Genomic DNA, 13,627 nt, shown 5'->3' on the forward strand with positions numbered 1-13,627 from the left:
AAAATTCCGGCGGAGGGCAGTCAGAATTTTGGTCGAAAATCGGGAAAAACAAGGCTGCCCGATTTTAGGGTTTTGGTTTTTAGGGTTTGGAAAAAAAATGGTGGGCTATTGGCTCTAGGGTTAGAACAAAGTGCATGATAACGTGATGAAGAATAAAGTGTAGAGACAAAGAGATAGCAAGAGAGTCATCTTATTTATTGATAGGAGCCCTTTATATAGGGAATTACACAGTACCAATATGGTAAGGATATGAATACATAGATCTAGTCTAACTACATATCCTATTGGCATAAGGCCAAGACACACATAGAGAATATCCTAGAACACATAAATATTTAACACTTAAAAAGAATCTTTTTTTTATATATGAATCACGTTTAGCACCATCTAATGTCATATTTCAAAACATCAACAAAATTAATGAAACTGATACGACCGCATTGGTGAGGAAAACTTTTCCACCTATTTCTTTTGATTGGAGGGGGAATGAAAGCCTTTTTCTTGAGGATAGAATTTTTGGGCTCGGACTATGTGCTTGACGAAAGAAAATTCTGATGGAAGGGTATGGATGCACTCAGAGAGTACTTACACTATAAGCTATGATTTGATTTGTGGTTTTTGTTTCATCCCTCTATCACTTGATTCATCCCTCTATCACTTGTTTCATCCCGCTATCACTTGAGCTATGATTTGATTTGTGGTTTTTGTTTCATCCCTCTATCACTTGATTCCTCTCGTATTTATAAAACAACTCTTGCGTAAATCTCGTTTAGCGTGTTTATGGTGTGTTTGTCGTAAGTTACGTGTGAGTGGATCCATAACATTACGTTTTAGACATCGCGCGTGTGCTGATTTGTCCAGGTTTGTGGTTCGGAAACTAATATTATTTGGCCTCTTCCGTCTTAGCTTGGTCACAACTTAATTCGAGCACAACCCAATGCACCTATATCCTAGAATAATCTTAAATTTAGCTAATTCAAGGACAAAATTTCACTCCAACAACATAGCTAAATAAAAGCTAAATTTTTCTCTAGCTATATCTAGCTAAAGAGGAAAGAGAATTTAACTCAATAGAATATATATATATATATAATATATATTATAAGAACTCAAAAGAATAATTGTTCATCTCATGTTACATGGATGTTGTGATTAATCTGCACATTATCACGAGAGTTGAGAAGAAGGTGTCGTACAATTTTGTTTGTTGGAAGATGATTTTTTAAATAAAATCAACCGCTTAATTAAATTAGAGTAGAAATATGCAAGAAAAACAACAACATCAAGGATAAATCAACATCATTCATTTATTTATTTTTATTTTGAGAAATAATTCAAGCCTTTTTATCTGGGACTGGTTACCTTAGGGAAGGCAACCTTTATTACAATCTTTTTCGACAGAGTAGCAATTTCCCCTGTTCGGGAGATCACAACACCAATAACATTCTCCTCTAAGGCACTTGTAGGCGCAAATATGTATCTTTATGCTCTTATAAAATCGATGATCATATCTGGACAATTTGTCAACATGCATCTCCCTGCTGTTGGTGCTAATATCCCCAATGACATTGCTTTCTTTGCCTAATGTGTCATATTGAAAAGACAAAAAGATTAAATTTCAGATTTTCAATCGATACGAGATTAACTAGTCAAGAACAAGCGACCTAAGGCCAAAAATCGTGTGGTGTAGTCCACAATTTTGACAGATGCATGTCATGGTACTATTTTAAATAAAAGTTGTGGGGTTTAATCTACACAATGCACAAGAACATATACTAGCTGAAGAAGAAAGTGAGAATATGTTCTAAAAGAGAACTATGAAATCGCTTACACTCCAAGATGGATACGAAGATGATGCAAAAGGCAGCCAGCTGCACTTTGATTGAAGTTTTGGTTACCATTGTTGTTTGTGCGAGGCAACTAGCAAAGAGCTTCTTTTGGCGACGATGTATATAAAACTGTGAGGGAGTGTGTTTATATAACAAGTGATCAACAACAGATAATCAGTATGAGATATTCATGTTTGGAAAGCATCCAACAATATTCAAGTGTTAATTAGTTTCAAATGAGAGAGATTTTTCTTTTTTATTGTAAGCTTAGATTCTGCTCGCTTTGTTTTTATTCTTGATAGATTTTCTTCCCCAATTTATATCAACTATGAAGTTATAGTATTTATTACCAAAAAAGCAAACAATATGCTCAATTGAGGACAATAATTATCAAACATTCTCGATACATTCTCACCAGAGCTCTTGCATTCATAGAACTAGCCCACAATCGAGCGAAAATTGCATACACTTCACAAGTTAAAATGATCAAATGCTACTACTCTGTCATTCAAGATTAACATGTTCACAAAATTCATACAATTCCACATCTGTTGAAAGATTCAGAACGAAACAAACTCGTGCACGGGGACGGATCGATCCATAAATAAATCTCAGTCTTTTTTTCTGGAGGTGAAGCGCAAATAGCATAATCATCTCAATAGTCATGTAGTTTTTCTGAATTGAATCCCTCCTATCGACCATTATGTTTTTGTGCTTGCATCTGACTGATGAAGTTCGACATAGAACAACTTTTTTGTTTTTCTGGGCCTTTTAACACTTTTCTAATAATCTTTGTCTGTCATTAGTTTCACATACACAGATATATATCAAGTATAACAATAAGGGATCCCATATATATATGGGAATTCTTAGGTGCGGACAAACCAAAGTTTTGGTGCGGATTTCCATTTTTGCACCACTTTTCGATCGAATTTTCTCATCTCCACTGTCTAGTATCTAGATAATATTGTGTAGATCATCTCTGCAAAATTTCAGCTAATTTGGTAATCGTTAAGGCCCTCAAACTCGAAAAACAAATGAGCGGACTGAATTCTGTCCGGTTGTGTTCATACCAGAAAAACTTGAGTTTGAGGGCCTTAACGATCACCAAATTGGCTGAAATTTTGCATAGATGATCTACACAATATTATCTAGATAATTGACAGTGGAGATGAGGAAATTCGATCAGAAAGTGGTGCAAAAATAGAAATCCGCAGTGAAACCTTCGGTGTGGACGTCCGCAGCCAAGAAGGGCTGTATATATATATATATAGTCCGGATCAGAGGCGGACGTCCGCACGCCCTTAAAGTGTGAGCGTCCCTCCTTTCTGCATCGTCCGGCGTCGACGACGGCATGTCTCCACCCGAGCGAACACCAGAGGCGTCCCCGATCACTTTCTCTCACCAGCAAGTCCGCCGAATTCCAGTTTTCCGGCGAGATCGATCTTGTCTGAAGTTTTGGGTGGAGGTTGCTGCCCAGACCTTCAAATCGATCTCGCCGGGAAGAGAAAGTGATCGGGGACGCCGCTGAAGTCCTCTCGGATGGAGGCGCTCCATCGTCGGAGCCGTCCGGTGGAGAACAAAGGGACGTTCGCACTTTAAGGGCTGTGCGGACGTCCTCTTTGGTAACGGCGTCTGTGTGTGTGTGTGTGTGTGTGTGTGTGTGTGTGTGTGTGTGTGTGTGTGTGTGTGTGTGTGTGTAAGTTCTTATCCAGTGTGAGACTTCGCTTTGAAATTAACATGTGAAGTTTCTTATTTGACTTACTTTTCGAACATATTTCCACATCTCCACTGTTCAGTTGGTAGAGCCCAATGCATAGATCACTTATGCAAAGTTTCATCGAATTTGATGATCGTTTGGGTTTTCATAATCGTTATTTACACAAACAGTTCTAGTTAGACAGATTTATGGTTCGTTAATTGATTTAATCTAATTTGGTACCTTAACAATCATCAAGTTAGATTAAATTTTGCAGCAATTATTTATTCATTAGTATCAATAAATTGAACGATGGAGATGTGAAAATATGACCGAAAAGTGAGTCAAATAAGGAACTTCACACGTTAATTTCAAAGCGAAAAAGCGAAACTTCACTCTGGATAGAAACTCTGTGTGTGTGTGTGTATTCGTGTCTAGATCCCGATAAAGATAGGTAGTAACCACAATACCACAGACATCAGCTGCATATACAGGTTAAGATACTACCAAACTGATAACTTATTGGAATGATATAACGTCCATTACGTCACATCGTAGTCGATTACAGAACACTGTGAGAAGCCTTGTGCTACAAGGCAAACTTTATACATTACAATCTCATTTTTCTCATTATGTTTCTAACAAAGACTCATTTGTATCCAACATGTTTTACTCCAGAGGGTGTCGGCATCACCAAACCAAAGACCGTCTCTTTGTTAATGGGTCCAACTCAACCTAGTTAGAATTTTTTCATTCAGGCCAATATGCTATATGTTGGCATACCTCACGGAGCGGGATTTGATATCATCGGTTAAGATGAGCGCTCTTGTGCGCAAGCACACACATGAATATATATGTCATATATCCCCACTAAGCAGCAACATTTAGCCCATATCACAATCACATTAGTGTAATTAATTGAGATCTCTACATTTAAATGGATCATACTTTTCAATCTAAACCCGTTTAAAAATGACAATTTCATATTGGATCCCGATCAAAATCTGGTCTATTTACAGGTCTAGTGGGAGAAAAGTTGCAGGTGACTAAGGTAACCTCTTGTTGGGCCTCATGCCTATTGATTGGGCCAAAGAAATTATGTTTATTTTTGAAATCTAATGATCTTGGGTACAAAATGTATAATTTGGTGAACAATGTTTTTCTTGTGTTGGTATTGGTAATATGCTCACTTAAATAAGTGAGCAAAACTGTTGAACGAGAGATTTGTTCATTCAAAAAGAAAAAAGTGAAACAATTTCAAAATAGAGAAACAATACAAATCTCTTGATCTTATATTATTTGTGACAGGCTATCTAGCTAGCTAGCTAGTTAAGAATCACCAAATTTATGACAATCTGATTCGTCATGAAACAATTTCCACGTGGACTCGGTGGACCCGGGAGACTACAACACCATAAACAAGGGCCTGGGTCACTCTCTATTCCGCATGTATGTGAAGCCTGGTCAAGTCTTGATAATTTACCAACATGTATCTCCTTGTTGCTGGTGCTAGTTTCCTCAATGGTATTGGTTTCTTTGCATGTTAGTGTCATATTGAAAAGGAAAACAAAAGGTTCAAATTTCAATCAATTTGGAACCCTATAATCCATTAAAAAAAAAAATCATCGTCTTCGAAAGTTTTCGTTTTTTAAAGAAAATTACATGATCTAGTTTAAGTGTCAAACATGTACACGTACTATTATAAAGCAAGTTAATAAGATAGTGGGAGTCATGTTACAAAAGAAAAACATGAAAAATACTTACTTTCAGCAAGTGCCAAGACTGCTAGAAAAGCGATGCAAAAAACAGCCGACTGCAGTTTGATTGAAAATCTAGACGCCATTGTTGTGTGTTGGAGACACCAAAAAAAAGTTATTTTGTTATGATAATATGTATTGCGGGGTGAGGGAGTTGGTTTATATAGCAAAATGATTCATGAGAAGCAACTAATGAGTATGTGAAATGCATATATGCATAATAATCAAATATCAATTAGATGCTAATTAGAATAACGCAAACATATATCTTATTTAATGTTCCATGACTCAGCTGGTGCATAGTTTTTTTTTTTCTTCGTTTTACTGATTTGTTTACATTACATGGCCGTTATACCCTTTAGTAATAAATTTTGGTAGATTCTTATCCTAATTTACAATATTAGACTATTGGCTAAGAAAGATTTTATACCAATATGTTTTAACTATGGGTGTGGTTATTGCCACCCTATATTTTTTTGTTCACCTTGTTTGCTCATTCCACCCAATAATTTAATCTCAATATCAAATATACTTATAACACCTATTTCTTTTTCTAGAAATATCCTTATACATATCCCAGGAAAATTTAATAGTTTTGATGAGAAATTCGCATTTAATTTATAGCAATAAAAAACAATAATAAAGTTTCCTAATATAATAAAAATCTGATTTGTTACCACTTTTCATTTCCAAATCAATGTTCGTCCATTTTGATTCATGTGAAAAGATCTGTACGTATGCTAATAACAGTTGTGAGCAATGAAGACGGGTATTATAAAGCTATAATTTGATCATACTAATGATTTTGTGAATTGAATAACAAATTAACCATGCGGGGAAAAAAGTAATAATTGATTCAGTTATGGGTTAGAGAAGTGTAACGATTAATGTTATTTATGATGAAGTATAAAGTGTAGAGAAAGAGATAGCAAGAGAATCATCATCTTATTCATTGATATGAGCCCTTTATATAGGGAATTACATAATACCAATATGGTAAGGATATGAATACATAGACCTAGTCAAACTACATATCCTATTGGCATAAGGCCAAGGCACACATAAAGAATATCTAGAAAGATACATAATATCCTAGAAAACCCCCCCTTGTGCCGCGCGCTAATATGCCGATGGTGCTGATCTGTTGCCTCGTCAAAAACCTCGTCAAGTCATAAAAACCCTGTGGGAGAAAAACTGAACCTTGATCGTAGGAGAAAAAGAGTACAACGCAACCTTCACATTTGATAGTGATATGTATGTATGTGCTACACTCCCCATGAAGTTCGCACCTCCCCCTGATCTTAACATCAATCATAGGGCTCTTCCTGATTTTTACTAATCATGGAAGTTTCAACAACTTAGCATGTCAATGCTCTTTAACGTGTCATCAAATGTGGCATTAGCAACGATTAACTAAATCCTGCCGTATTGTCCTCAAATGATCTTTTACACTTAGATCTTGAGGAGAAGGCCGCTTGTGAACTCAAAACATAAGTTTGTGCAGGAAATCAGATTTCCGCGCAGCATGACCTTCGGGTACTAGAACAGCCGTAACTTCCTTTAGGAAATACATATGAACGAACCGTAAACGGTTTTGGAAACTAGACTCATTTAGCTTTCCAACCGTATATTACACACGTTCTGGTTCGTCATGAGCTATTCACAAAGTCCGGTCGAAGTTGACTGTTTTGCCAAAATCAGATTCTCGGACAGATTCGTCCTACTTTACGAAAATGGCCATAACTCACTCAATATGATAGGTATGATCAAATGGTTGGTGTCACTGGAAAGTAGACACATATACCTTTCAAATAGTACTAATTTCACCATTTTCCAGTGAGTGAGATTTCATGTAGGTCCCGTGGAGCTTGACCTACGAAACTTGGCAGATTCTGATTTCGCTATTGATGTGTCTTTCTTATGTAGGGATAGAATAAGCCTCAACCTTTCATATCATTAAGTATTGAAAAAGGAGTTACTGCCATTACATTGGCGTTGCATGGGCGCATAGCTACACTTAGCTTTACAACTTTTTATAGCGAATGAGATGTCAAGTCTTTCTTATTGTGTTGAGTACAGTGATGCGTTTTATTGTACTTAGATGGGAACTCCATCTCTTAACACATATTTGTCATCTTTCTTTAGAAAAAACAACGGATCTCTCTTTAGAGCAAAGACCTTGACTAATCATGGGAGTATATGTAAGCCTCACTAGTTATAGAACGCCTAAGCCGATTGATGGAAAATCATCATCAATACAGTCATCGAGTGCCTTATCGAGACTGTGTCTTCCCAAGATCTTTTTCTTCGGATGTTGATACATATTGGCATCTCTTGAACCATCAAGAGTCCATGTAAATTCTGGAATGAACACGCAAAGGCATGATTCACCATATCCCTTCCAAATCAAGTAGAGTCCATGTGCGTTTCAATACATTTAGCAAACGCATGCTCTTGTGGTTTGGAGCTACTTGATTAGGATGAATGAAGTCCGTTTAAGAACTTCATGTATATCTCTGATCCCATAGAGATGTTATTATGACCACATTCATAGGCTGCATATTCAGTTATTCGGAAACTACCAAACTGACAAAGTAGTGGAGTTCAATGACATCCATTACGAGAGCATATCTCATCGTAGTCGATCCTAGTGCGTGTTAGTGAGAGACCTTGCGCCATAAGGTGAGTCTAAGCTCTTTTTCTCACAAAGGTATAGTTGATAGGGTAGCTTACGGTGTCGGCATCACCTGCCCAAGGACCTATCTCTTTGTTAATGCTGGATCGCATCTTTCCATTAGGCCAATCAACTAAGTTGATATCCATCAACGAAAGGTGGTTCGATAATAGACTCATTATCCCACGTCCTCATGTACACTAGTGTAATACTTGTAGAGATCTCTATATAGATTGGATTTGACATTGAGGCGTCCCCCAACGATAATCACAATTCAGACTTCATGAGACGGATTTGAGTATCACTAATCAATGGATCAGGTTGTGCCAAACTAGCTTACTTCCTAGTGCGAGAAAGTATCGAACCTAAGGGGTCTCCCTCCTTTTGGGAAGCCACACGGCCTTGTGACACCAATTTTGCCACTATATGGCGTCACTATATCACCATCCATGGTGATGGCATCAAGACCAACACCTTTTGGTCGCGCAATGTCCTTTTGTAGGACATCAATCCTTGCAGACATATTTGCAGCATGTGATCTCGTCACTTTAACACTTTAAGCATTTGGGATCAAGATGAGACTTAGTGGGGACAAACCACAACAATTCACGTTGTTCCACTTGAACACTTGTGTTCTTATCTCCCCCTAACGGCGGGAATATTGTCTCATCAAAGTGACAATCCGCAATATAGCGGTGAAAGAGATCGCCTGATAAGGTTTCTACATATGCAGATTATAGGTGGAGGTTCACATCCAACCTAAATACTTATTCATCTCAAATGACCCATCATTGTGCACAGTGGCAGTGCGATTTGGCACCTAGAATAAACATCTAGCTGAGCTCAAGGATTGGAGATCCGTTTCAATCTTGTTTGAGCTCAAGGATTGCAATCCTGGTACACAGTCACGAGCTGTAGTACAAAAATATTCAATGATGGTGGGTCGTAGATGAATAGTAAAGCTGCATGCAAATATTGCATAGGCCCAAGACGCAATAGAAAGATTGGTGCGCATCAATAATGTTCGAGCGATAAGCTAAAGTTGCTTGATCGTAGCCTCGATGAGACCGTATTGCGTGTGAACATGGGGTACAGGACACTTCAACTTACATCCCAATAAACTTCTTTAAAGAATGGGTAGCTAGTGAGCCCGTAGAAGCATAAGCAGCATAAGCAGTAGATAATAGTGTAACACGTGACCAGTGTGTTAACACTTCAACCAACACCCTAAAACATAAAAAGGTGTCCGCAAGTTGGTTGTATCTATCTACTTAATTTGATGTAAGAATGGAATGTTCACTTTTGTGTCATTTAGCGTAGGAGGGTCTCACTCCTAATTTAGCTAAAGAATAGGCTTTCAAAACGAGTAATGGGCATTGCAGGGGGCCAATGCGACATCGAGGGAAGGCCGGTGCACCTCAATTGCTCGAGGAATTGACCGGACGACCTCCAGGAAGTTGGAGTCGTGTTCGGGTGACCTCAATGTCCCCCGGGTCACCACCATGCTTCATGGTGATGCTAGATCTCGAATGTCTTCGTTTTGAGAGGAAGAATGGATGTCTATGAGAATTTCTCAAAATTTGGACCATTATATCTCTTCCAGGTTGACCAATATGGTCAAACCAAAGCCTATATGAGTCAGTGTCCCAAATATCATGTTTGGTGACAACATGGGATTCGATATTCGAATCGTAGTGATATACAGTCCACTGGATTGACTCATGAATTTCTCCAAGATGCGCTTCAGTCCGCATTCATGAGAAGGTATACACAAAAGAATTCTGGTTCATTCTCACAATGTGTTTTCAAATGAAAACTATTAGCATGAATGTCTTTAAAGCTCAATATGGTTCAATTGCCTCTCAATGCATAGAGGGTATCTGTGACATTGATCATGGTGCCATGAGGCATCAAGATTTAAGCTAAACCGCGTCCTTGAATGACCGGTATGATTCAATCATTGTAGTCACAGAAGATTTACAAAAGCACAAAATCCAAAAATAGTTGCCGGTTCCTTAGAATGTTGTGGATAGTTCCACTATCTGCGAAGCACTCAATGTCTCGATGAGACATATCTACAAGAAGGAGTAGATAGGCGAGTTAATAGTTCCACTTGAACCATTTAGAATGATTGAAAGAAGCTACGAAAAGCTGCAATCCCGAGAGTGCATAAAAATTTTTGCGCAGAATGACATTTGCGCACTAAAACAGCCATAACTTCTTCGTTAAAATATAAAATAGATATGGATGAACCGCGAAAAGTTCTAAAAACTAGACTCATAGAGCTTTCCAATGATATAAAGCTCACTGTCTAGTTCATCAGGAGCTGTTCACAAAGCTCAAACGAAGTTGACTGTCCAGAAGGGACAGATTGCTGTTTTTCGCAGATTTGGCATGTGCGAAGCTGTGAAGCTTGCAAATAGCGTGTAGGCTTTTGCCTTAGCCAAAAATGACGTGTGTATGATCAAAACCAAGTCCTTTCGGTCGTTCTAAGGTCGTAAACTCCATGACTAGTTAGCAAAAGCTTCCTGACATGAACATAAACTAACTCAGAGAACCTAGAGGATTCGATCATGATGATAATTTTCCAGTTTTGATAAGTCTTCAACGTCTTTTGTAAGATGGCAATTGGTTTAATAGCGTAGGGGGATCCAAAATCAAAAGCTTTCGGTAACTCCAAGTCAGTATGACCAGGCATGTCCGTGGAGGGTCGGTAGTGCGAAACACACTTAAAACCACTATCTCCTTAATTTCGGACAATTCTAAGACATCACACTGAGCTTGGATGAGCCTAGTTGAACAATTGATGATGGAAAATCCGCTATAGGGTAGAAGACTTAACCGAAAACACGTTAGCGATCCTACTTAAGGATGTAAGGCCGTGCGTCATCTTCACTTGGAAGAGACCAAAATGGCACAATCTAACCATGTAGATTGTAAATATGCCATGCTTCTAAGGACGATGTAAAAATGTACATCTTGTTTGTAAATCAGTACGAACCATAAGAGGAGAATGGTTTCATAACTTCGAAATAATTCTCAAGGCATTCGTTATTGCTAATGTGAATACATCGAGGTCTCAAATAGACGAAGGACATCAATACAACGCCTTAGTACTTATAGCTTGGAACGAAAATCAATGTCTAGTCGATGACGTCAGAGTCATGGGTAGCTAGAGCAGAATCCGAATCTTTGAAATTCAGGATCATGAGGATGACGTTCTTGTCCTCATATTGATTTTCTATACCTTTTTGTATGCATTTACAATTTGAAGGAGCTTGACAATCTTAAACCAGTGATCCGAAGATCCACAACGGTTGCATTGTCATGAGCTGACGTGAGTAGTTTTGATAAAATGGTGTCTAGACCGGGAGTGTCGCTATTAGAGCCGGCGACACCTCCTCCTATTTTCTAGACATCGGCACGACATTTTCTGCCGTTGCCATGACTCATATTGTTGTCCCCACATTAGGGAATAATCCTAAATAAGTTTATCACATTAGCGTATATATACAATTCCCGTTTGTATGATCAAAATCAAGTATCGTTGGTAATTCCAAACCAACTTGGAGGACCTAGAGAACTTGATGATGATCGAATCCGCTAAAGATTATGGATCATGATGCCACAAAAGATCATCGACAATATGTAGTCAATTAAGGTGGTAAGCAATCCACTTGACTAATAACTCAACAAGTAGAGTTATATGGACGTTTCAAGAAACGCTTCATGAGTGCATTCCACAGTACTTTGTGGTCATTACTTTTTGCACAGATTGTCATTGAAGGCTTCTCGATGTGGCGCGTCAAAGACTTTGAGCGCATGAGATGTGAAATCTCGGCATTTAGGCTTGTTAGCCTGGGGGTCAAAATATGTGGTTTAATCCTTTTCAGTGAAAGGTTCCACAGATACCAAACGAAGATTCGCCTTAGGTATCGAGTACGTCAAAACTCAATGAGCAGAATGTTACGTTACTCTTGCATACAAAACCAAGCTGTTATGAGACTCAATAGAGGTCACAAACAATGCTTTTAATGGTTTGTCCTTCGGATTGATCATACACAATCCGGAAAAGCCGCGAATTGATCAAACACAATTCGGAAAAGGCCTCGGATTGATCAAACACAATCCGGAGAAAGGTCGGAGTTGATCATACACAACCCGGACAAGGAAGCAAGAGTGATCAAACACACTCTTGACCCGCGAATAAAATTCCGGGATTTTTGGTACCTGCACACACAAAATCCCAAGCATAGAATGGAGATGGAGAAGGGAGGAAATGATTTTATCCTCCTCGAGTTATTGAACTTGGAAAAGTTTAAGGTTTCAAAACATACCTTTTTGGTTTCTTTGGAAGACGAGCAATCTTGAAATCTTTGGTTTCTAGAGGCTGCCGAGAGGAGAAACAACATTTCGCCTACTTATACTTCGAATTTGGGGCTGAAAATTTGACAGGAGGAGCAGTTCTGCATGGGGAAGCTACTGTCAAAATTTCAGGTTGATAGGAGCAAGGGAAGGTGGTGAACCGGTGGTCGGTAGTGGCAGCGGTCTGGAATCTTCCGGCGGCCAGTTCGGAGACTTTCCAGCCGGTTCTCAGGGTGAGGCCGGCGGCGTTGGATCCGGGACGGAGAGAGCTTTCTGTGGATATAAAATTCCGACGGTGGGCAGTCGAAATTTTGGTCAAAAATCGGGAAAAACAAGGCTGCCCGATTTTAGGGTTTGAAAAACAAATGGTGGGCTATTGGCTCTAGGGTTAGAACAATGTGCATGATAACATGATTAAGTATAAAGTGTAGAGAAAGAGAGATAGCAAGAGAATCATCATCTTATTCATTGATATGAGCCCTTTATATAGGGAATTATACAATACCAATGTGGTAAGGATATGAATACATAGATCTAGTCTAACTATATATCCTATTGGCATAAGGCCAAGACACACATAAAGAATATCTAGAAAGATACATAATATCCTAGAACATAAGGAAAATTTTAACACCATTTTTTGCTATTTGGTAAAATCTTTGTTGGCCTTAATTGGGAAGATGATCTCTCGCTTTACCAACACGTGTCTCCCGGCTACTGGTACCCTATCATTATAGTATTTAGTGTATATATCCTATCACATTAAAAAAGAAAGTGACTGTATTCTCACATCATTTTTTACTATTGACACACCAAATTCATGATTAGAGCTAATCATGAAGCTAACTGACGGGGCTATTTTTTTTTTTAAAGTTAATCTATAATAATAAAAATGTAGATGAGGTGAATGGTAAAACATGGGGCAAATAAGAGCATCCTAAAAATCTATATATATATATATATATATGATCCGTCCAAACTGACCCGATAAAAACAGGCTTTAGTACCTCCCCAACGTCGGTGTCACTCTGAGGTGACCTGTGACCCTAAACCACCACATGCGACCACAGCTCGATTCGTCGCCGCTCTGCTTTAGGGTAAGATAACTGCCACACCATTAGCCCGTCCTTTACCCTGCTATGCCTAGTAGCAAGGATCCCTACATATCAACCGTGACACAGTCACCTTGCACCATCTACTCTGACCCAACCTTATTCTCTCAGACACAATATCCTCTCTTCTGGCCCGTTAGGCAACGCCACCACAAGGGCGCGCCGGCAGACATGGTATGGCAGCACTTAAG

This window comes from Fragaria vesca, linkage group LG5 (genome assembly GCF_000184155.1).
Source record: "Fragaria vesca subsp. vesca linkage group LG5, FraVesHawaii_1.0, whole genome shotgun sequence".
NCBI lineage: Eukaryota > Viridiplantae > Streptophyta > Magnoliopsida > Rosales > Rosaceae > Fragaria > Fragaria vesca.